Raw genomic sequence first — 21,890 nt, 5'->3', positions numbered from 1 at the left:
CTGCAGAGGGGAGACTGGTCCCTGCAGCTGAAAGCTGGGGCACACCTGGGCAGACTCCTATCTCACTATCTCAGCTGCTCTGTGACCTTAGGCGGATTTGTGTGTTCATCTGAGCTTGTTTCTCTATCTGTATAATGGACGTTTGGGGACCTATCTGCCGTGGTTATTGCTTAATTCCTGCATGTAAAACGGACCATCATAGTTACTGGAGCTACAGCACCTGTCCTGGGGACAGCTCCTTTTGTGGACTCCACAGACAGAGCCTGTGCAGAATATGTGGCTAGGAAGAGAGGAAAAGGAGAGCCAGCTTGACATGTCTAGTTACTCTGACCTTAATACATGTCACCCACATTTATTAACGCAATCAAATCTCCTGGCGGTATCATGCAAGTCCAGACCTTCCACTGTAAAGAAAGGCCACTGTGAACTTCGTGTAGTAATTGGTTTATAAATATTGACTGTTGCATTTGAGAGCTTTGGCTCCTTTAAGAAGTTTTGGCAGGAGGGAGACAACATCTTTGATGAAAAATATGGTGCTGGAAAAGCTCCGCTACCCACCCCAAGCTGTATTCCTCTCATCAGGGTTAATCTCAGGTACACCCGGAGGCACATACCAGGTGGAAGCGGAGCTGCCCGGAACAGATGTACCAAGGTCTTATCGGGAGGAGAAATCAAAGATGGAGGAACCCAAACCAGCATACTCAGGAAGGAGGCTTTCATTAACACTCAGAAACGCCCATGTGGAACCAGACAGGAGATGAGGTGTGGAGAAAGGAGCCAGAACTTTGTACTGTTGGGGATGATAGGCTGGGGAAGGGTAAGAACCCCCTCCCCTTCTGTGTGATCTCAGCAAGTTATCACTCCTCAATGTCTCTGTGTCTCCTTTCCTTCCATCATATGTGGTAAAGGGTTGCTGAAGGGGTTAAGTGAGCAGCTACGGATCCCTGTGCCTGTCAGGAGCAAAATGCCACTTGACTGTTAGGTCGCACTGATAAAGACATCTAGTTCCCACTCTCCCCAGACATCCTGGGAAAGACAGGAACAGGTGGCATGTGACAACCCAGACCAGAGTAAGCTACTGAAGAATTGTTAGAGGCATAGGGATGATTTCTGTGAACAGAGGCCATGCTCAGATAAGCACATCATACTAACTTAAAGAAGATAGTAGATGCCAAAATATATGCTATATTTATTTTCAATTTTCATAAAATGCTGGAATCCACGAACTGCCAACTTGTTTCAAGTACTAGCTTCATTACTTTCCAAGGGTCCTTGAATAAATAATTTGTCCTTGGCTCATCAGTCTTGGCTCAAAAATGGGAATATTAATAACACCTACAACATATAGTTTGCAGGAAATGTGTTAGTGCATGTAAAAACGTCCCACATAATGAATCTGTGGATTGGTGGATCCCTCGGATATCGGAAATTGGCTGCCAGAACTGTGTATTCGCGCATGCGCATTTGGCCACGAGGTGTAGGCTTGTGGTCATTCCTGTAAACAGTGTCTATAGGGGGTTCCTTAACATGAGGTACCAGACGATTTAGGACATCTGATTTCAAGGCTCTTGTGAGTTGGACATGACTCATGTCACTCAGTCTTAGTCACTGGCTAACACAGTATTATAAATGTCCACATGACATGTTTGCATCTGCATTCAAGCAAGATTCTGCACATAGCAACTATAGTAATATTAACCAGCACTGCCTAGGAGATGGTGTGCTTTGCAGATTGAACTGACTCGGGGGAAGTGCTCAGCAAACATTAGCTGGATGAATGAATAAATGAATGAGTGAATGATGAACCCACCTTACAGAGCAGATCTGTTTCCCTCAGATCTCTAGGGAAACAGAACTTAGCTCCTTTCATCTGTTTTAGGATTTTTCTCTTTCCCTTGCCGTTGCCGTGCCTTCCTCCGTCCTGAAAGTCACAGGCCTCAAGAAAGCAAGGAGGGAGTAAGAGATGAAAAGAAGTGGGAAATGACGAGTGTAGCCCAGGGAATTGAGATAGTGGACAGGTGGTGTGCTGGCCTGAGTTGTCTGCTTGGCTGCGACTGGAGGAGAAATGAATCTATGACTTGACACATTTAAAAAGGGAGGAAACACCAGAACACAGCATGGAGCAGAAATAAACTTTATAGAAAAATAACTGTATATGCTTTCTTACTATAGACACATTTTTTTTTCCATCTCCTCCAACATTGTTTAGCTAATCTCAAGACTCAAAAACTGAATCTGTTGTTTTCGAGAGCTTGACTGAACTGTATTTAAGGAGTTATGTGATAAGAATCTGTCAGCTTGTTCAGACATTACGTTTTGATGATTTATTCTCATTAATAACAGATGCAGTTTTTACTGTGTGTGTTGCTGGGTGTTTATCAACTCTACTGCCTATGGTTCGGGCTTACAGACATTGGCTAAGGAGATAGCTGCCGTGATGGAAATGTCCACCAGAGGGAAAAAGCTCATGCAGATAAGAACCACAAGAAGCAGCCTCACTCCTAGTATTACATTTCGGTGTGTCCGCAGGGACCTGATGGGTCTGGTGAGGGAATGCCAGCATGTGGGAAAGTCCACCACTACCATCCCATGAGGTGGTTTTTGGCGATTTACAAATACTGCTTGAGTTTCTCAGCCTGGAGGATGGTCTGTTCTGGCCAGTGTTTGATTCTGCCATGGCTGTTACCCATGCCTCACCTCACCCCATCTGCGTGGGCCCTGTTAACCCCACCTGCTCCTCATTCCTTAGCTCTTCATTCTCTCGCTGGCTTTCCACCTTTCCTGCTTTAACCTGTGGCCTCAGATGTTGGCGTGTGCCCCCTCAACCCCCCCGCCCCTCAGGCCTGTTCTCCCTGTGCCAGCACACTAGCACACTCTCGTGATGCCTGCATCCCCATTTACTACCTTCAATTCATCTCCAGATTCCTGTCCATTTTCATCCCCATCCTGGGGCATTGTCCCTCTCTCCCCTCTTTTCCCTGCCTTCTAACTTGGAATTCCTCTTTCTCTTCAGAGTCACAGTTTTTCTTGTGGGCTGCACTGTTTTTCTCTGTCTCTCTGTCTCTCCTTACTCTCTTTCTCTCTTCCTCCCTGCCTTCCTCTTTGTGTGTGTGGTTGTGTGTGTGTGTGTGTTCATGTAGAGGTCAAAGGTCAACCTTGGTTGCTGTTCCTTGTGAGTTTTTTGGTTTGGGTGTTTTTGTTTTTGTTTTGAGACAGGGTCTTGTATTCAGCCTGGTGCTTTCTGTGTAGGCTGAGCCCTGGGTATCCACCTATTGTATGTCTCCTCTGTGCTGGAGTTATAAACATGCATTCTTGGGATCAAACTCAGGTTCTTAAGCTTGTGAGTCAAACACTTTACTGAAGGAGCTATCTTTCTAACTCTCCCCCAGCCTTTTTTATGCCACCATGCTTTTATCTCCAAGCTGTTATTTTCTTTTAAAAATAAATTTACGTATAAGATGGACTCAATTTAAAATAATATATGAGAAGTTATAATGTAGAAGATTTGGAGATATAGTTTTAAAAAATGGTGTTTGGAAACATTTAAATGACAGACCAAACTCACAAGATGCATTTTAGGCTGCTTGATTTTTTCCCCGCTTGGATCACCATCTACATTCTGATGACTACCATAAAGCACTTGGGATTTCGGACTGGAAACTCTCAAAGTACACTGGAATCATCTGGGGCATCTGGATTAGAACCCCTGGCAAGGACTGGCACTGGCATCTCTGCAGGTGGTTCTGATGGAGGCAGGGCTGGGAGCTGCCTGTTACCATCTTTTAATGTGCTGCCAGAGAGCAAGGGCAAAATGGCTCTGGGTGGGCAAAATAACAAGGGGAATGAGATAATCCATCACTGTTGAGAATAGCAAATACAGAGTAAAGAGAGGATAAACTAGAAACAAAATGTTAAAGAATGTAATCTCTGGGATATGATCTAGGCAACTTTCTCTAGAGACTATAAACATTTCCTATCATCGTCTAGCTAAACCTCAACTTTCCATCATATTCCTGGGGGAAACATGATTGGTCCCAACTTGCTTTAAGTTGACAGCTTTCAGTTCTGGCTGCCTCAGGCTTTGGACTTAGGGATGATAATTTGTCACACTGTGTGTCAAAATTCTCTCCTTATTTGTTCAAGGTAAGTTCTACTGTCATTAGGTGGGCTTTACCCACCTTCTGCTCAAATCAGAGAAAGGATGCTCTCTTTCCTACTGTTGGGGAGAGGGAGGAGCATGGAGGTGCTTGTCCACAGCTTTCATACAGTAAGGCTCAACTCTGGCCAGGAATCTACTTGAGATTTTCGCTAAAGTTCCTATCTCCACCTTGGGAACTCCCAACTATTCCAGCTCAAGGACTGATTCTGCCCAGGTACACTGCAAGGTCAAGGGGCACCTAGTTGCCTGGTCTGGGCTTTGAAGGCTCTTTGGAAGTGTTGTCCTTATTACGCTTGCCCCTGGTTGTCACTGACAGATGTTTTGTCTCTTGCTTCCTGACAGCTTAGTTATCCAAGCAGCTTTGGCCTCTACCTGGATTATACTTGGTGTCTCTGCTGAGATCAGCCTGCCACAGGCTCCGACTGTTCACCTCAGATGGCTTTCCTGTTCTTGTCAGTGGTTATGCATGCATTTGGTGCAACATGTGGCTTCTTTGGATACACTTCTATGATATGTTGTTTCCCTTGCATAGTCACTGAGAAAAAGAAGAGAGAAGCATGCCACACATGTATGAAAAGTATATTGTGTGGTTCTCCTGGGCTGGAGTCTTTCTAACTCCAGAGGAGTTGTAATCATCTTTCCCCTTGAGCTGAATATTAAGTTCAGACCAGTTGCTTTCACTTACCTTTTAAAGTCACAAGTCTTTGCCTATTATAGGAGCTAGGCCTCTTATCTGATAGTTTGAAACACTGTTGCAGAACAATCCCCTATTGTACCCTGTCTCCCCCAGAGCCTCCTTAGACCTCTCCCCTTTGTTTCCTTTTAAAATGCCTGAAGCCTCCTTTATGGATGATGACCCACACTCCTCCCCTTCCCCTTCTCCTGACTCCTAAGTCCTCCAGAAAGAGCGCCCCTAATTAGTCACACCTGGTTCTGTTCAGACGTTTGAGCACTCAGGTACAAGCCCATGGTTCAGTGTGTTCCTGTGGGTAGGAATAATGTACACCTGGAGGCATTGGTGTTGAACACTGAAAGAGTTAAGATGTGTGGCCAGCACCCAGGGCCAGCAAGCGCTCAACACAGGGGCTTCTTTAGGGATTTCTGTAGCTGTTATGGAGCTTAATTGCTTCTAGGGTTCATTTTTTACCCACGGTGAGTGGAAGGCAGGCCTTAGTCCACACATCCCTTTGAACTTTCCCCTAGACAGCTGGGTCAAAGCTGTATTCAAATAGGAAATAAGAGTAAATTATGTTGGCTAAGAGAGTATCTGAACTCTCCAGGAACAAGGGATTATCACAGCCTTGGTTAGGACTTAAAAAGGGAAGAGTAGTGCTTTGATAATTGCTAGTATCTTATCCCCTTCGGTCTGCAGTATCTTTCTCTGGGCAGATCACATTGGTCCCCATTTCACAGATGGGAAACAGACTTGTGGAGGTAATTACTTTGCTGGAATGATCCATCTACTAAGAGAAAGGCGAAGGTCCAGGACCTCTGTTTCCATGTAGGATGGGTTAGCTCCTATGCTCACACACAGAGCTTAGATGCTACACGCATAGAGATTCCATGCACCTCCGTCCTCAGCATGCGTGTGAAAAAGTGTCTGGCTACCTCCCCCATTGGCAGATGGAGAGGATATCACCGGGCCGCACTGTCTGTGGTGTGAGATCACCAGGTAAGATGTATCTAGGCCAAGTCCAGAGGGAAGGACACTGATAGCTACTCTTTGGAGCACTGGTGTGGGGTTTCCAAGCAGTGGGGCAGAGGTTGCTGTGATACGAGGAAAGTAAAGTAGCAAGGCTCCCCCGGGGTAACATGACCTCGAAGGGTCTGTTCGTCCACTGAGGCTCATTGCATGGTTGTTGAAGGCCGAAGGTGCTTTCCTCAATGGTCAGAGAGCCAAATGAATTTCTGACTTGCTTTTCACTGTGTGGGTGGAGGTGGTTTGTGAGAGTGTGAAATCAATAGATATTGTGTTAATAGTTGAAGTGCCAATAATGGCTACAAGTGTTGCAGGGGCCTATTAGGGGTAGGAGGTCAGATTCATGCACTCTGGAATTTTATAATTCATCTTTAAAGGATCCTAAAGGACCAAAAGCAAGGGGCTGGAGAGACGGCACAGTGGTTGAGAGCACTGAGTGTGCTTCTTAAGAGGACGCGGGTTCAATTACCAGCACCCACAGGGTGGCTCACAAACATCTGTGATCTTAGTTCTAGGAGAATCTGATGCCTTCTGGTCTCCATGATCAACAAGCACACATGTGGTATGCAGACATGCATGCAGGCCAAATATCCATACAGATAAAAAACAAAACAAACAAACAAACAAAAACCATTAACAAAATACCTACTACATTAACTCTAAGCTCTCTGGGTTTCTTATAATCCCTCCATCTGAGCAGATTCCCTTCTAACTCTAGTGAGCCATGGTTCCATGTGAACAATATCTACAGCATCTACAAAACACGTACCAGGAACACCTATAATGCTTCTGTATGATATCAGGGTATACGATTTCGTGCTGAATCCCTAACTGAGTGCTATGAATTCCTAGGAGGGCGAGATAAGTGGGCTGGATGAAGAAAGGCCTGTTTATTCATCCAATTAATATCCTCTAAGGACCTACTGTGTGCTAAGCTCTGTTTGAGGACCTGGACCTAGTGTTGAAGAAGACGGTGCACTTATATTCATGAATCTTTATGTGTAGTGAGGGAAAGGCGACGGCAACAGAATAAACAATACAGTGACTTAATGATGAGGGTGGAAGTCAGAGGCTACAAAACATTTCTATGGTGAGAGCCAAAGCTAGAGAGACAGGTGGTGGTCACTCTAGGCTTACATGTTGGGGTACAAACGATTGGTAGCAGGGTAATCAATATCATGAGTAGACTTAGGATCTGGGAATCCCAAGAAGCATAACTTGGGGTGCTTATGGTCTAAGGAAAAACTTGGATGCAGAGAAGGTACTCTACAACAAAACTGGTAGGTAAAATTAAACTGGGACTGCTTAGGAGGAAAGAAAATCTATTTGCCTAAAGGAGTCTACCTTTCCAGAATATCAAAGTGAAGTCAGACAGTCCAGTCAGTGACACAGAGGCAGAGGCAGAGTGATGTCTGAAGGGGAGGGGAGGTCAGTGTATCCAGAATACATTTGTGAGGGAGTCACAGGGAAATCCTGAACACAAGAGCCTGGTGCTGGTGAGACTTTTTTTTTTTTTAATGTGAATTCTGATACGTAAGAGCAGAAGGAATTCTGCTCTGTTTAGAGGAATTTGGGGTTCTTCATATTTGAGGCGATAGAAGGATAGTTAGAGAAGTAGTGGAGTAACGCAGGGAGGGAGTTGGAACCTTGAATCTAGATCACAGAATGTCAAACTCCTAGCACAGCCGGTCTCAAGCTATGGGTTGCGACTCCTTTGGGGGTTGAACCACCCTTTCGCAGGGATCCCCTAAGACCATCAAAAACCACAGATATTTACATTGCAATTAGTAACAGTAGAAAAATGACAGCTATAAAGTGGCAATGAAAATAATTTTGTGCTTGGGGCACGGGGGGTTCTCACCAGAACACGAGAACCTGTAACGGGTTGCAGTATTAGGAAGTTTGAGAACCATTGCTCTAGCAGGTGCAAAACATCTTTGGCTCTAGGGAGACATTATGATGGGAGATTCATGACTTTGAGTCAGATGCCCAGAAAAGGCAGTGAAGCTGATAATAGTCCAGGTGAGAGAACACAGGGTAGACAGGTTGTGGAAATCGGAGGCATGAGAAGCTATTTCTTAAGAGTCAGAAAAACATGATTTGAGGGGAATGAAGGGCATAGTTAGGGATCCCTGTGCGCGGTGAGATGGGGCAGCATTGAAGGGTTGGGTAACAGAAGGCGTTGAGGACTGCTTGCAGCATTGTTTCAGTGCCTTGATGATGAGAAACCAGATTGTAGTGGGAGGAAGTGGCGAGGGTGAAGCAGCAGCCAGCACATACTGTTTGTTTGAGAAATATGTCAGAAAATACAAGGTAAAAATAGACCGGTGGTTGGTGGGACATTAGGGCCGAGCAGTGGTTTTGTTTTAGGAAGGTTGGGGATGGGGCAGTGACAGGAGTTAGAAAATGATGACCAGAAACGGATTTACGAATCTGCTTGTAAACACTGGGCGCTGTCATGACTCTAGGCATTCGAGGCAATGTGCTGCTTGCTGGGGGGTACAGCATGAATAAAGCATGATGTCTCCATGCGGCCTGCCTCTAGAGTGTGAGCAGATAGCACACAAATCAAGCAACAGTTGAATTTAAAATAGTGGGTTGTCATAAGTGCCACAAAGTCCAGAAGTCCTGGAAAGCAGGAACTGGCTGAATTAGAAAGTGCAGATGATACAGTTGAGAGACCAGAGAATGGAGCACTCTCTCTTGGAAGGAAGGAAAGAGTACTTAGAAAATGGGTTCTTTTAAGTAGAAATTTTCAAGTTCAGCTGCCTTGTTTTGTTTTTTTTTTGTTTTTGTTTGTTTGTTTGTTTAGCAAATAGTCGATTTCATGGGCTAAGACTAGAGATATGAGGTAATGTGTAACCTTAGGTGGGACCTGATCTGCTTCATTCAAACCTGCAGTCAACCTGTGATTATACAGGATGCCATTTCTCACTTATATATGTGTTACCCAGAGGGAGAGACTGTAAGGAGTGGAGGCTGGGGCATGATCAGGTTGGGACAAGAAACATCAAGGCAAACAAGATCAGGGAGAAAAGGTCTGGCTTCCTTCTCTCCACATGCACCTTTGATTCATAGCAAAATGAGAATATAGATAGAAGAGACCTCTTAACTTAAGGGAGGAGGAAACTCAGTACTGAGGAGATGATTTAATTTGGCTAAACCATAGAGTTGTTTATTGGCTGGGCCAGGATGTGATGTCAGAAAACCCCACATTAAGGCCTTATTTCATTATATGCCTCTGTGTTTTCAACCCCATTCTTCTCCCTCTACTCCCTCCATTCTTTTCAGGGATGAGGTGGGAACCCAGCGCTTTTTCAGACTAGACAAGTAGTCTTCCACCAAGCTACATCTATTTTCTTTTTTTGAGACACTCTCCCTATAGCCCAAGCTGACATTGAACCCAAGACAGTTTCTGTTTCATCTTCTCAAATGATGAGAGTAGATTATAGGTGTGCACCACTATAGCCAACTCCAGTTCTATCCCGTTAACCTTGCTATTGTCACTGTATCTGGAAGAGTAGACAAACTTAAGCAGTCATGGGTTGGTGGGCATCTAGTTTAGATTCAGACTTTTAATGTTCCAAGCAAACTTTTAGGAAGCCCCAATAACAGGTTGTACTTCATCCTTTCTGGTGACAGTCATGCAGCTGAGTGAGTTAGAAGTGGGGCCTCCTGTCTCTCTGCTGCTACAACAGAACTGTGTCCCCAAGAACGCAGCCCAGGCAATGGCAGCAGAGTGTCTTCCTCAGAAACCCAGGAGGAAGAATTGGCATGGGGCTTTTAATCTACATTCATGCTAAATGAAATCTGTTAGATGGGATAATGAGATCCATATTTTATGAACTATTTTAAGCCTGTCTCAAAATAAAGTACGGGGCCAGGGGTGGAGGAAGGATGTAAGTCTTGGAGACAAAATGGCATGGCTTACTCATCAGTGTTTTCATTTTAATGATCCCAAGCCTGTACAAGTCCCTCAGTGACACTGTAATGGAAACCACATTTTTTTCCCTTTGCTAGAAGTTTCAAGATGGGCACAGCCAAATGCTCTGAGACATAATTAAGGTCACAAGCTCTCATCCTCAGTAATATACAAACCTTTCACCCAAGGGGCTGTAGCTAGAGGCAGTGTGGTTGGAAAGCAGTTGAAATTATAGAGATATTTCTTCCACCAGTCTCCGGCCCGACAGAACTTCCCTTTCTGTCTCTTCCCCTCCCTGTCCCTCTTCATTGTTGCTCCATGAACATAAATAAGTGAGAGCTCTGGTGTTGACTTCTCAACCACAGCGAGAGAATCCCAGATGCATGCTGCTGTGTCTGCGGGAGGCTGGGCCAGGCCTGGGCAGCATGTGCACAGCAGGAGTGGGGAGCAGGGGAGCGTGCAGCTGGCTATGGAAGGAGATGGGGATGTTTGCCTCCCATCCCTGGAAGGTCCAGCACACAGGTAGGTCCTGAGGGCCTATGAGAGCAAAGCGGCCCCTTCTGTGTTTGGACCTTCAGGGTGCCTTGGCAAGCTTTCTGGACTTGGAAAGATCAAGTTAAGAAACGAGGCATGGGTGTAACAATTTTGTGAGCTCACTCCCTCCCCTATTTAAGTATGTCTTGAGTACGTGGAGTATGTAAAATAATGGGGGCCCCTAGCACACAGGGGCACTAAGTTTCTTGGGGACATTGCTGTCCAGTGTTAACCTTATTGGGAAGCCCTAGAACAAAGACAAAGAAAAGGCTCGGCTGTGTCTCTCTTGGTTTCATACTAGGATGAACTTCCCCTGGGTACCCTGCTTAGCTCTGTAGAGGTCTCATCACAGCTGCATTTCCCTTTTCACCCTTCCTACTTCATAACAATGGGCAAACAGTTGTAATCATAATAAACGTCAGAAAGACATAGGAACGAGGCCCTCTCACACCTTGTGTGTATGTGCATATAGAAGCCAGAAAACACGTTTTTTTTTGTTGTCATTTCTTTGTTTTGGGAGTGTTGCTTTGTCCGAGTCAGCTGGCCAGCGAGCCCCAAAGATCCACCAGTCTCTGCCTCTCTGGTGCTGGGATTTTAAGCACATGCAACTGTGCCCAGCTTTTGGTAATCAAACTCAGGCCCTCATGCTTACAAAGCAAGCACTTTCCCGGCTGAGTCATGTCCCGTAAATGACGGCTGCTTCGTTTTCCCCATGGATCTCATTTAGGATAGTGTTGGCTACATGTAACTGAGGTCAGAATCAAAATGCCTCGAACAATAAATACATGTCTTCTCTTCCCTCTTCTCTTAAGAATTTCAGAAACTGGGTAGTTAAACAGCGGCTCTTTATTATCAACTAATCTTTCTTATGTGGTCTGCATGGTTTCATGAGATTTATCACACCCATGAGATGCTGCAGTTCATCAATTTTAGAAAATGCTATACCATTGTCTCATTTTCTTCTGTCTTTGATTAATATTGAGATTTCTCATTGTATCTTATATAGTCTTTACTGTTACTTCTGTATTTTTAAATATGTTTATGTCTGTGATGCATTCTAGGTAATTTTCTCAGATCTATCTTCTGGCTTATTAACTACCTACTTAGCTATGCCTAATCTGCAATTACATGTGTGCATTGACTCATTAATATCAGTTATTGTACTTTTGGTTCTAGAATGCCTACTTCACTGTTTTCCAAATTACTCTCCAGCTTCATGAAAAACTTTTGAATTTGTCTTTAATTTCTTTGACCTTAGTATGCTTGTTGTATGGTTTTTTGTTTGATAATTCTGATTCTGTGAGGTTTTGTCTTTTTCCCATTGTTTTCCATATTAATTTAGGTAAAATTGACAAGTAAAAATTGAATATATTTACCTTGTATAGACTGGCAGTTTGATATATAGGTATGTGTTGTGAAGTAACTGCCATAGGCATGGGGCATATTACATCCTGTCCACTATTCTTGAGAAAGCTCTTATGGGGATAAGATTCCACAAATCTTCACGTTTTCTTACAGGTTGACAGATACTCTCAGACGAAAGTCACTTTGTGTTCTGAACTAACTTCTTTGGATTCTAGCTGTTGTCTGAGTAACCATTGCTTTCCTGTTAGGTCTTGGGTTGCTAATGCTTTTATGAAGCTGACTCCAAGACCCCAATTCCTTGGAACCTAGAATGACAACGTTTCTCCTGGAACAATTTTTGCTCTTTTTTGTCAGGTGATGCTACCAGTCTAGGGCCACCTAAACCTGAACCAAAGCTGAGTGCTTGAGGTTTTTTGGAGCTAGGTTGCAGGCAGCTGAGCTTCAGGTTTTCCAGAGAGCTGGCTTATTTCAAGGATCCTTTTCTTGTGAAAATAATGCTGTTTCCCTGGGAAGAAACTTAGCTTGAAATACTTTTATTTCTGTGTGAACGTCTTCTCCTTTGGCAGGTCCTGGACTTTGGATTCTGTTTTCTTCATTCCTTCTAAATTTCTAAAGCATGGCTTAATTTTGCTTCTGTTTCTTGCCTGTTGGCAAATGCTCTTTATGTAGAAGTCACTTTGTGTTCTGGGTCTCTTTGGATTTTCAACTTCTCCTGGGTTTTGACCTAATGATTCTTTGTTGCCTTATTAGGTTTCTTTCTTGCTTTTTTTTTTTTTTTTATCTTTTAAAGCCTTCAAAAAGAAAAAAAAAAACATTAAAAAAAAAAAAAAAAAAAAAAAAAAAACAACAGTTGTTCCCAGTGGGAAGGTTGGTCCTAATCACTTATCCTGACATTATAAGAAATGGATAGTCTGGTACCCAATCCTGGCATCTGTCTATTCTATAATACCAAGTCCTTATATAGCCACCAAGGTGGCTGCCATTACTCCACATATTCTGTATCGAGTCGACATCACAAGGATTTCATTTCTTCATGCATATATTCATTTAGTTCCCTTTTTAGGACTAAGAAAATATTCCCTAGATGCCTTTTAGGCTTTTTTTTTTTTCATGATTCAAAGGCCATAATTTTACCAGCAATTCCTAGATAAATCACTAGGAGGGGACCCAGTATCTGCGTTGACCATAATTAGCACAGGTGAGGCTGGAAATTGTCCCCCCTTTCCTGGAGCACATGATCCTTGATTTCTGAACAAGATGCAAGGCCTGTGAGCAAGAATGAAGGTGTGAATAGTCACCTGACAGGGGCCAATTATGTCAACGTGAGTTAACAGTTAGGAAATGTAGTCACTGGGTTGGAGAGATGGCTCAGAGGTTAAGAGCACTTCCTGAACACCCAGGTTTGATTTCCAGCACCCACATGATGGTTCACAACTGTCTGTAACTCTGACCTCTGGGGATCTGACACCCTCTTCCGGCCTCCACAGGCTCCAGGCACACATATGGTACTCACACATACATGCAGACAAAACATTCATACATATAAAAAAATAAAAATAAAACTTAGGAAAAAAATACAAATATCGTACACACATGTATGGGTATACACACACAGTGCAGAAAGATAGGAAGACACAGAAAGCAATGTTAATTATGGTTCTTATTTCTACCTGGAGACCTACATGTGGCCCAATGATGAAAAAAAAAATGTATGTATAGCTGAATGTGGTGGCACATATCTGTACTTCCAGCATTCAGGAGGTTGACCAGGAGGATCATGAGATCAAGGCTAGTCTGTCTCAACAAACAAACAAACAAACAAACAAACAAATTGTCCTTGGCTGGTGAGATGGTTCAGCAGGTAGAGATACTCACTCCTAAACCTGCTGACCTGAGTTTAATCCTTGAAACGCACAGGATGGAAGGAGAGAACAACTTTTTGCAAGCCGTTCTCTGATCTCCTATGCGTACACACATAGATGCAAAATAAACACATGAAATAAAGAAAGTTAGAAAATGAGAATTAGTCATTTGGTCCTAGTCACAACCAGCAATGTGGGAGGTAGAACGGGGAGAGGGAAGCAGCCAAACTTAACAAAGGATTCAGAAATACAAAGGATGTATTTGAAAACATGCTGTGTAACTTTAAAACTCTGAAAGTCTGAGATAACCCATGATCAAAGTGTAGTACATTTCCTCAATTTGAAAACTTTCAAAATTAAAATTATATCAGAAATAATTACTTTATTGGAAATTCATTTTCAAACCACGATAATATTACAAATTCCTTCATTTATAAATTCACAGAATATAAAATGTAATGCTTTTTATTACCATAAAAAATGCTCTTTAATAACCATGGACTCCACTGGGTGAGCTGAGTCCTTTGTTGTTTTTAGAAGAAATGGGCTGCAGCTTGCAGGAGGAGGCGCACACTGAGGCTTAAGACTCCCCCTTGGGAACACGAGCATCTATTTCCCTCAGGGCTAGATGGCTGTCCTTGCTCTACTGTGTTCCTCCTCATTTCTAAGAGAAGGAGACACAGAAGGTGAGGCGTGAGGTATGAAGACAGTCTTTGGTGAGTGCTGGCTTGCTTCTTTGCCTTTTTAGGACCCTTTGAGACAAGAGTCCTCAGGAAAGGGAATATTTCTTTCCCTTGACCCTGCCGGTACTCTATAGTGTCCACATGAAGAGAGGTCAGCTTCTATAGGCTTGGAATATGTCTTGCTCCCTCTTCTCAATGTCCTTTATCTATCTACAGTTTTATTTCTTTGTAGAAGTTCTCCTTACCAGTCTAGTTTTTGCTGTAGATTGCTAGCTCATAGTAATTCCACAAAGAAGATGCCCCAAGTGGGACCAAACTAGCCATGTCATATATATTTTGTTGTTGTTTTGTTTTGTTTTTGTTACAGGCAGTTGAGTACAGCTGAGTTTTGGGAAAGCAGGAAAAAAAATGGGATGAAAGTGAATTGAAAGTATCCCTCATGTAGCTTCTGTTCCCTTTTACATCATCTCCATGCCACTTCATCTTTCAGCATAATCAGTTTAAGCAATTTTTAGAAAATTTTATTAATTTTTTGAAACTTCCATACATTGTATTTTTTAATCACATTTATCCTACCTTCCTTCTCTTAACTCTTCCCAGCTCCACCCTAGGTCCCAACCCTCCAATTTTGTGTCCTGTTTTTTTTTTAAAAAAAAAAATGTGTAACAACCCAGTGACTGCAAATTGTGCTATCCAGGTAGTCCTGGGTATGTGACCATTCACTAGCATATTGTCACCGTACCCGGACCTACATCCCTAATGGAAACTGCGTCTCACTTCCCCCGAATCCACCAGCTGTCTGTAGCTCCTTAGTTAGAGGTAGGGACCCATGAATTCCTTCCAATTCCATGCTACAGTGTTGGCTGAACTGATCCTCGGCAGGCACCACAGCTTCTATAAATGCATGAGTGCAACAGTCCCATCGGGTCCAGAAGACACTATTTTGCTTCATCTCTCCGGAACCTCTCTCTGGCTTTTACAGTCTCTTCTGTGATGTGATGAGCACTGGGGAGATGGTGGGTCTTATGTGTCTTACTCCTGGCTGAGCACTCCATAGCTGCTTACTCTGAGTTTCTGCATTAGCCGTCGTCTACTGCACAAAGAGACTTCTTTGACGAGGTCTCAGATATGCACGGGTAGAAAGATAGAAATTTAGAGGACATTTTGACAGGTGTCCAAAACCAGGAGTATTAGGCTTATCCCTGGGACACATGAGATCCGAGACTATGAATTCTCGACCATATTTACAGTGCTCTGCCTGTGTTCACTCCTGTGGGGTGAACCTTGAATCTAACCGGAAAGCAGTTGCTTACCCCCATGATATTCATGCCACGATTGCCGTCATTATTACAGTTCACAGGATTTACAGTGGGTAAGACAGCTGATGACTTCCCCCTGAATGGCACCTCGTATAGCCCCTTCCAGGACTACGATGTTTAGTAGGGAGGAAGCTTCCTGGTCAGCACTAACTTGATTCTTTTCAGGTCCTATGACCAGTGTTTGTGATACCTTCAGCAATGGGGTCTTATCAAGTTTGGGGGAGGAAACAAGGGCAATGTTAGTTTGTATTGTTTTGGGGTTCTCTGAGAGAACTCTGACCAACAACTTTGAGGGGAAGTAACTGACACTGGGCTTTTTATTTGACAACCTATGGTTTCTGGGATAACTCCAATTAAACTCCTATGTCTATATGCATCCATATCAATATATATTATGAAATAGTAGGCTTCCATCTGGCTTTATCATTTAAAAAACAGAGACAAACCAAGCATACAAAAATTAAATTTGAGAATATCGAGCTTAGTGTTTATTTTGTAGATAGAGTTCCTTTTTTTTGATAGTATGTTGAATGGCTAAGCATGAGAAGGATTTGAGTCAAAATGGCTGGGTTAACTCATGACTCTAACACTCATAGCTCTGTGACTTTAAATATCACTTAGTCTCTGTCACAATGTCCTCATGTTAACAAATATCACATTTGTCCAGCTTGTTCATGTCTATTGCCTAAAATATTAGCTACCAACTCTTAACCTTATTGTCTAATATCTACATTTTGGAAAAGAAGACAATGTGGCATGGTCAAGGGGGGACCTGGATTCTGGAAGGTTAGGTGGGTTCTGAGAGGTCCTGGGGACAACTTATAGGTGCGAGGACCAGAAACTGAGACAGTGTCTGGGCAGACAGAGCAAAAAGCTAGCTTCCATTTGCCTTGAATTTCGCTCCATGGCACTGGGGAAGAACTTCTGTGTTAGGCTTCTCTTTGAACTTGGTTGTTTTCAGGAGGGGTGGGCCCTCAGTGTTCCTTCTAAGGCCCGGCCTTCTCACCTTGAGGCTGCTTGCCAGGCAGCCAGCTGAACTGGCCTTCCTCTGAGGAGGCAGTTCCTCTGCTGGCTTAGCCAGCCAAGTTCAAGGTGCTTCCTGCCTTTCTGGAGTTCTTTCTCCATTAAGTAAATTAAGGGCTTTTGTAGCCAGCCCTGAATAATGGACAAACTAATTGGCAGGCATTAGAAAGCTCCGGCACTGATAAATCTTCAGGCTTTGGGCAGTATCTGCTGAAATCTGTTCTTATTGACTACGTCAGGACCGAAGGATACAAGGCTGATGATGAATGTCGGTCTTAATCCATAGAGGGAGGGGCTGAGATAGTAAGAGTTCTTGGAGGTGCTGGTAGGTAGTGTGTAGTAGACCCTGGGTCAAATGGTAAAAGGACAGTAAGAGACAGGGGCCCCTCTTTAGGTAGTAAAACTGATTGTAAGTACCACTTCAGAAGGAGGGAGAACAGTTCAGGTCTGAAACATTGGATTGGAAGAGAATTTATGTCAGAGATAAAGTGTGGCCACTGTGGGTATCTTGACCTGTTCCAGCCATTCATCTGAAAGGCAAGCACCCGTTAGTACCCGTTTGTATGATGGATTTGAATGGGAGGAAGGGCAAATTGGTTTGGGGATGTCATGAGCTCTCTTGCAAATACGTTCTTCTGTAGCCAGTGCTTTGAGCTGACATCTGAGCTCAAAGAGAGGATCACAATGCCCAGGCTGAAGGAGCTGCCGTGTTAGGGCTCTGGGTAACAGGTGGGGCAGATGATGCTGGGCTTGGGAACACAGAAGTAGGAAGAGGGACTAGGCTGCTATCAGGACGTGATGTGGTCTAGTGAAGATTCTAAGAACTCAGGCTGTTAGGCGCTTAGAGGTTGGGACTTGAGATCTCTGGAGCCCGTGTCCTGGGTTGGGCACCATGGGTTAGTGGTTACACTGAAGGCACGTTAGACATCCTCCAGCAAAGGCAGGCAACTCCAACAGGAGAGGCCGGCAGTCGTGACCCACAGGATGCTTGGAAGCAGGTGCAAGCACTGGGGATGTGAATGTGTGAGGCTTTTTAGGGACTGAACTACCACAGGAGAAAAAGGATATGAAGCCCAAGCCAGAGCTCTCTTGCCTCTGTTGTGGACGCTTCGTATTAATAAAGATTAGAAAACTCAGATTATAGAAGAAACTCTTTGATTCTGAGAAACTCTTTGATTACCCATTCAAAAAGTGCTCGTTGGATCCCCACACAAGCTTAGGGAGAGTCTTTACCTTCATGGAATCTACAACGAAGGGGAAAGATGTTTAGTTGAAAGTACCATGGAAGCAGAGAAGACTGTCCGTGGACTGGGACTTAGAAGGTCTTAATGATGAGAGGAAACTGGACCTGTGAAGGTAGGGGACAGAACAGAGGAGACTCCGGGAAATAATCTTCATATGAAAGGGGTGTGTCTGTATACATCTGTATACGTGTATACGTTGTCTGTATACATGTGAGCGTGTGTGAAGACAGACAGACTAACACAAAACAGAAAGAGGGTGACACGGACTTGCTGGGCTGCGACACATTGGGGACTAGGGAGTTTGCTTACATGGGGCTGCCATTAGGAGATCGGAGTGTGGAAAGCAATGCTGCTCAACGCTCTCCTGGCTGAGGTCATCTAGTAGCATGGGTGTTAGCAGGGCTGCAGGCCACGATTGCTTCAATATGTTCTCTTCATGGCCTTCTTGTGGGAGTGGTGATAATTTCATTTTTACCCACCTCTCTGTTTTTGGGTATATGCCAGCCTAGCAGCTCTGTGCTTCCAGTTGGGAGAGAGCTTCTGTTCAAAGTGCTATATGGGTGGAGTCTTTCCGCCACTGTGGAAGCCCTGCTGCCCCTCCTGGGTGTTGACCTTGGCTGTAGAGTGCGTGTTCCTTGATTTAACGAGTGTGTGTGGGGTGTGTGTGTGTGTGTGTGTGTGTGTGTGTGTGTGTGTGTGTGTGTGTTTGCTTCCTCTGCTTTTTAAGTTCTGTCTTGGTACTTCTGAATGACCAAGGGTTTCTTCATGGAAGCAGAGCCAGGACAACATATGAGTTGGGTGTGAGCAAGTTGTCATAGGAATGTAAGTCTCTGCTTCAGTTAGATTCACTTCCACTTTATCATAAGTACCAGAAGCTTCATAAATTTAAACTGGTTTCTAGGAACAGACCCAAGTCTAGGAACACTTCTCAGTATGGAAGAACGGGCTGTCAGCAGAAGTTAAGGGTACATTTTTCAAGATAAAAATCTATTTATCTGGGTATGGTGCTGTATTGTGGATACAGCGTAAGCCAGATAAATCCTTTCCTCCCTCAAGTTGGTTTTGTTTGGCATTTTATCATAGAAACAGAGACTCAAAAGCAGGACAGTTATTAAATGACAGTCTTAGTGTCGGGCACAGGCTTCCTCCCTCTGAGTTATTAGTCAGAGAGGCCCCAGAGGCAGCTAAAGCAATATAGACTGTTGTCATTGCTCTTCGCTGGCCAGCATAACTACATGGTGAGACAGGATTGCTAAAGACACCACACGCTTTGGTTGCAGGACACAGAGAAATCACTCTTGACCTGACCAGGAATAGTGGAAGGACTGTCTACGGTAGTAACCAGCTTCTCTCTTGACTGGACTTGAGGCTTACTCCCCAGGAAGAAATTCACGCCTGGTTTCTACAAACACTGTTAGAATTCATGATAGTTGATGGCTCCTGGGAGAGAGTCGTTTCTCTTTAGGAGTATGGCCACCGGAAGCTTGTCCAGAAGGGTATGCATGTGTGTAACATTAATTGGAATCAATGGGTTAAAAATGACACATTATGAAAGAAGGACATGCAATTGTAGGGAGATTTGATAGGGAATGGTCCTAGGGAGACTTGGAGGAGCATCTCAAGGAGTGGATATGATCAAGGTGCACTTTACACATGTATGAAAATTTAAAGGAATAAACAAAAATATGAAGATTTTAAAACACCTAGACCTTCTTAAGGAATAAATAAAGAACCTGGGAATATGGCCCAGTGATAAGGATTGCATCGTAATTTTGTTTTTATGTTATATATAAATAATATATATATTCTATGTGCCAGGATCTTTTGGAACATCTTTATATCAACCCGTACATTAGTATAGCTCATGTTTTGCGAATCAAAAAACTGAGGCAAAAAAAAAAAATCCAGTGGCATACCCAAGGCATTTGGCTTACACAATGCCAAGTATAGGAGATTTTAACCTAGCATCTTCTGCATCCAGCATTTGGGAGCTCTGACTGGAATGCGTGGACCCTTGGTATTGGAGGGAGGGTCAGATGGCAAACTGTTCCTATTCTCCTCGGCGTCTTCTAGCCACTGAAGTATCTTGGACTATGATCTTAGGCCTCTTTTTGTTTTGAAGCTAAGTTACCTCTATCCTTTTTGGAGTTCAAATTAACACCTGCTCATCACCTGAAGTCTCCTTGCTCTGCCATTCAGTCTCTAGTCCTCTGCAGAATTGGGGGGAGTGACGGATGGAAGATCAGATTTCAGACATCTTAGGCTTCATTCTGATCCGCACAGTGGAGAGTGAGGGGAGACTGGTTATTGTATGGACAAGGGCAGTCCGGGGTCTTGCCGCCATGAGCTGGGACTATTATGGAGTTTTCTTCTGTGTGGAAGAAAAACATTGCCCCCCCCCATCCCTTGAACATATGGAGAGCAGAAAAATAAAAAGTTAGATATATAAATAAGCAAAACATCAAGTCATTTCTGGGGACTAAAGGGAGTGATTTCAATAAAAGTGTTTGTGTGTATGTGCTTTAAAGGCCACAGGCCAGTGATATAATTCCTCTAGTGCTCTTTATTTTGGGGGATGGTGTCTCACTGAACTTGGAGCTCATCGATTTGCCAAGAGTAGCTGTCAACAAGCTCCAGGAATCCTCCTGCCTCCACCTCCCCAGTGCTAAAATTACAGATGTGTTCCACCATGCCTGGCTTTTTACGTAGGTGCCGGGCATCTAAACTTAGCTCCTCATGCTTGCATGACAAGCGCCATACTGACTGAGCCTCCTCCCGGCCCCTCCGAGAGGTTTTGCTCAGCCATGAAGAGGAACAAAATGATGTCATTGCAGGAAAATGGACAGAATTGGCACTTAGCAAATCAAGTGAAGTAAGGCAGGCTCAAAAAAGACAAATGCTGCGTATTTCCCCTCGTACGTTAAATCTAGATTAAAAGTACGGTTGCGTGGTTCGAAAACAGGAGGAACATTCGAGAAGAGGAAGGGAGCAGTGGGAAGGGGGACAAGGAGGGAGTGGGGGTGACTATGAGCAGAGTGTATGACACACAACACGTGCATGAGACGGAAAACATTGTAATGAAACGCATCATGCTGCACAGTGCATTTGCGCCAATAGTAAGTTGTTTTTGTATTTATTTATTTATTTATTTATTTATTTATTTATTTATTTATTTTCAATAGTAAGTTGTGATTTCAAAAGTGCCTGGAAAAGCCTTCCTGCCCAGATCCCTCTGACCATGGCAGTGCCTGCACACCTGGCAGTCCCATTCATTTTTCGTGTAATACCACGTAGCTGGTCTTTTTAATGAATGCTAAAAATCATGCACCCAGGTGTTAATTTAAGAAGCACCCGGAAGACTTAGAGGAACAGTAGGCAGTGAGGGGGAAAGTGGGAGGGAGAGGGGGGCAGGTGGTGTCTAGGGTGAATGGAATGACTCAGTCTTGGTGGGAGGTATTCTGGGATGGCTTCCTGGAGGAGGGAAGCTCTCAGCATATACTGTGGGGGCCATGGGCCCATCGGTGCTACCTCGGGAGCTGTGGCCTGGCATTCAGTAAGATGGTGAACATCGATTTTTAGCTCCTGGGCTAATGGAATTAGCTCCACCAGTACACGGTACGAGGCCGTTATTAACTTACAAGCTTTTATAATTACTTTTCAGAAGCCCTTTCGCTTTGGCGTAGAAAGTCTTTCTCCCAGTGCCAGGACGTTAGCATTTGTTAAAATGACATTTAATTAATATAAAAGATAAAGTCCCTTTAGATTTCAAGATGCCTTAGGACGCCACTCATTCTCTCATCAACTCCAAGGACTCTCAGGGATGATGCCCCCCCAAGCCTGCCTGATCCCAGGAGCAGTAGAGGGGCAGGGTGTTCCCAGAGGGCCTTTCCAGAGGATCATTGGTGGGGCAGAGGGGGTGGAGTCAGCCTCAGCGGTGCTCCCTGTGAAGAAAGCTGGCATCGTTATTGTTAGGATCCAGGTGAGGATTACACCATCTCTGTGGGAGGCAGAAATATGAACATCTTACAAGAACCACACACACACACACACACACACACACACACACACACACACACACAC

At 44.0% G+C, this 21,890-nt stretch overlaps 1 protein-coding gene across 8 annotated transcripts in view; it reads left to right on the top strand.

Moving 5' to 3' along the window:
* The window catches only part of Kalrn (kalirin RhoGEF kinase), a 575,471-nt gene that overhangs the window by 58,563 nt on the left and 495,018 nt on the right, over positions 1–21,890 (top strand). The window lies entirely within an intron of this gene.

This window comes from Psammomys obesus, unplaced genomic scaffold (genome assembly GCF_907164565.1).
Source record: "Psammomys obesus unplaced genomic scaffold, mPsaObe1.curated_primary_1811, whole genome shotgun sequence".
Taxonomy (NCBI): domain Eukaryota; kingdom Metazoa; phylum Chordata; class Mammalia; order Rodentia; family Muridae; genus Psammomys; species Psammomys obesus.
This window is presented reverse-complemented; position numbering and strand designations above follow the sequence as displayed.